Genomic DNA, 3,886 nt, shown 5'->3' on the forward strand with positions numbered 1-3,886 from the left:
CAGATATCGATGCAATAAGAGAACTGGCATTAAAAGCTACAAATAACAACCCAAAAATCGATGCAAAAATTAATGTTCAACCTCCAAAACCATCCCCACTACTTCAGCCTTAGAAACAACACTACATTCATTTCCCCAAAAGTTCAGCCTTAGACACAACACTATTCATCTGCCCAAAATTTTGGTACATAAGCATGCATTGAAAGCTACAAATATCAACCCAGACAAATATGCAATAATTGCAATTTGCCATCAACCTCCAAACCCATCTCCACTACTTCAGCCTTAGACACAACACTATTTATTTTCCCAAAAGTTTAGTATGTAAGCAGGCCTTAAAATCTATAGATATCGATCCAAAAATTGATGCAATAAGTGACCGGGCATTGAAAGCTACAAATATCAACCCACCACTACTTCAACCTTAGACCCAACATTGCTCATTTGCCCAAAAGTTTGGTATGTAAGAAGGCCTCCAAAGCTACCGATATCGATGCAAACATCAATTGAATAAATGACCACGCATTAAAATCTCCAAATATTGATCCAAAAATTACTGCATTGTTAGTTGTCCACCAATTTGGTATGTAAGCAATCCTTGCATGTCCAAAGAAAAGGGAAGACAAAAACCGTCAACATCCAGCAAGACTGCCTAGCAATGACAATTTAAGACAACACTACATCCCTAAAACTCCCAGTCAAAGTAGTATGAATACAAACATGCATTATGAAGAGCCACTTACAATCTTGGCTCGGCGGCGTAAACCACGGCATGTACTGCTTTGTTATCCAATAGCAATATTTTCGAAGGGCAAAGAGCGGTAGCAGCCTCGCTTCTCATGTTATGAGAACCATTCGTTGCTGGGATGCAAGGACCCCATCAAGTATTGATCCGTCCCCACATCGAATTGTAAACCTCCTCTCCTCTGTACCAAGATCTCCATGTACACATCTAATCACTTGCCCCCTCTGAATGACATCATTGAAGAGAGTAACATGTCAGTTTAGAAGAGGAGACTCTGAACCAGCTGGGGCTTGCTGAAGTGTCAAGGGTAAGAGAGCATGGCATGTATGGCATGAGTGGCTTTCTCTTGGATCAAGAAAAAGACTGTTGCTACAACAATGGAAGCAGAACACTTTACGTCTCTTTTCGAAGCGTACTCGGCTCCTCCCTCGCTGATATTTGCGTCTTAAAACGCCAGTAGTCCTAGACTTTGGAGGGACAACTGAGACCAGCCCAACTTCAGCTCCACATCCATCGGCTTCTCATGCCACACCATGACCAAGACGAGTTTGTGTTACATGTGCTTGGATATGTCTAATTTAGCATGTTTGCTGGCAAGTCGATGCGCTTTGGGACAATCAGAGTGGAGAGGCAATCCCTTGAGTTGCACAACCGTTAAAGAGGATCAGTTTTAGGTCACTATCACGCTGTCCCAACTGTTCTTCAAATCTTTGTAAAGGTCCTTTCAAGTCTGAGATGCATCCAAGAATCTGGTTATCAATAATGGCTACACTTTCCTCGGCCATGGTGGGTAGCTGGCTTGACATATCTTGGTCCCCCATCATTGCATCTTGCTCCCTTGCTTGAGCATTGGCCTCTCGAACCACATGGTTGAAGGCATGTATGCTATCAAGAACTGGAAAAATACATAGAAGTTGAGGAAAGTGATTTTGAACTATTAGTCGGATTCTGTACCCCATCGATGACACATGTATTCTTGCACCCACTTGCTTAATCCATGCTTCTTTGTTGATCTGACCAAGACAAGCCTTGTTTGATGCTTTATCATGATGTTTGCCAATTGTGGCTCCTCTTGGGATAGTGTTGTCTCAATCGATGTGCTCGAAGTAGTAGTAGACCAGCTACAAGCAGGCCAAGAGGAGACATCATGGGAAATAGCTTTCTCTTCCAACAAACAACCACACGCAATTACCGAATCTCTCATGTAGTCATGAGATATCCCATGTTTTCTCATGTCAATGCACCATTCGGTCTTGATTGCGTTAATAGTGGCAACCACTCCCAAGTGTTTTTCATGCCTTGAGGGACAATGGGCTGCACGTACAATGCGCGCCCAATCTTCTATGTATGCGATTTTTAGGCCTGATGATTTGCAAGTAGAGTTTTTGTGAGGTGGCAATTGGGCAAAGGGAGAGATCATCTCTCATTCTATTCCACCTCTTTAGATTCATCATCCCTCTCACATCATTTGCTTTTAGAATTGAGAGCGACATTCTGACTGTCCCAGCCAAATTATTCACCATTAAGGAGTACATCTTCTCATCAAATGAGAAGAATGTGTTTGATAAGTATTGAAATGCATCTAATGAATCCCCCAGGTCCTCAACATCAGGCAATGAATCCATACAAACATCCATCTCATCCCAAAGAGAATGGTGTTCCAAAAACCCGTATTGATCCAAATCATCATCGCTTGATTCACCCTCCGTAGTGGTCGCAAAACCAAGGTAATCTTTAAATGAAAGATTGGCTGCATTGTTGGCTTCATGCACCTGCAGGAGCATAACAATGCAAGCCTGATGATTTTAACCCCTTGCAGGCAACCGAACTAACCCAACTTGCTGATATTAAACATGCACAAATTAGTGAGTCTTTGGTAGACAAAGAGACATGCAAAATAGTGGAGACATTAGATGCTTATTGCAACGCACACACAAGGGAGAGACATTTGTAGAGAAAAAGATCAAAATAGAACCTGGTTGACATGCCCATCGGACTATATTGCGTGTAGCCTGTCAAGGGCACTTTTTTCTGTTCTTTCTCAAACCCTAAACAAGAACCAGATGGTGCCCCTCCCAAGCCCTAAAACTTAACGGCTATTTTTGAGGAGCCTCCGCTGCCTTACTCGACAGTCCTCTCTTTGACAGGCACAGCTTGCATCCAGCCCCATATTCTGCAACAAGCAAGGAGGGTGGTCCTGCACTAGAAGCAGGAGTGCACAGGATGCCTGATCTGCAACAAGCAAGGATCACCCTGCACCCGAAGTAGGTGCGCATAGCGTTCCCTTAGCGTTTGCAATCTCAAAAATATGCCTCGCGCCCAACGAAAATCCAAATTTTTTGTCCAACTTAGTCCCACCACGCCACCAGCCCTGCCACATCAGCAGGCCTGTCCATGTTTACAAATTTTACGTTGACGTGAAGCGTCGAGATCCCCTCTCCCTTCGCGCCCGGCTTCCCTGCCCTCAATCCCACCTCTCGCCCTTCACTTAAGACCTCGTGTAAGTTAGTCATGAGACAATCCCCCCCTAGTACAAGTGTAGTGAGGTCTTGCACCAAAATATGTCTTAAAGGATAACAAGAGAAGTCATGTCAGTGTCTTATGAACTCTCCCTAGGGTAATGAAGACAAAGGGGTGAACCAAAAAAAAACACTTTCTTAGATAATTAAGGAGATCCCTGACCCCTAGCATTCAAAAAGTTCTTAGCATGAGTCAAAACTATTAAAGTTAAAATTTTGATCCTTCTCTAGCTATGAAGTAAATTATCCCTTAAAATTGAGTTTTTGATATTACAAAACCTAAACCCTTCTATACTTCTATACTCTTTATAATGCAGCTTAAATTTTTCAAGGAAGGAGAGACCCTCTATGTGTCACTCACTGCTTCACTTAAGAGAAAACCTCTCTAAAATGCAAAAGGGAGAGTAAGATTGTAAGAAACAACAAGCAAGCAGCTTTTCAGCTTTGTCAGAATGTAAAATCAAAAGAATTTCTTTCTCTTTCGTAGTAGAAAGTGCTTTAGTCATGGAAATTCAAAGACTTTCTCCTCTACATAGAATAAACTTATTGGTCTAAATACACATAACAAAAAGGAGATAAATTTAGTGGAGATTTTATCATTTAATGAGAATTTAATTTTTGA

The 3,886-nt window shown here is 42.1% G+C and overlaps 1 pseudogene; it reads right to left on the minus strand.

The window, feature by feature from the left end:
* Positions 1–1,362: 1,362 nt before the first annotated feature.
* On the minus strand, positions 1,363–2,529 carry LOC147453584 (uncharacterized; annotated as a pseudogene).
* Between the last annotated feature and the right edge of the window lie 1,357 nt (positions 2,530–3,886).

This window comes from Adiantum capillus-veneris, chromosome 7 (genome assembly GCF_014529385.1).
Source record: "Adiantum capillus-veneris isolate H3 chromosome 7, ASM1452938v2, whole genome shotgun sequence".
NCBI classification, from domain to species: domain Eukaryota; kingdom Viridiplantae; phylum Streptophyta; class Polypodiopsida; order Polypodiales; family Pteridaceae; genus Adiantum; species Adiantum capillus-veneris.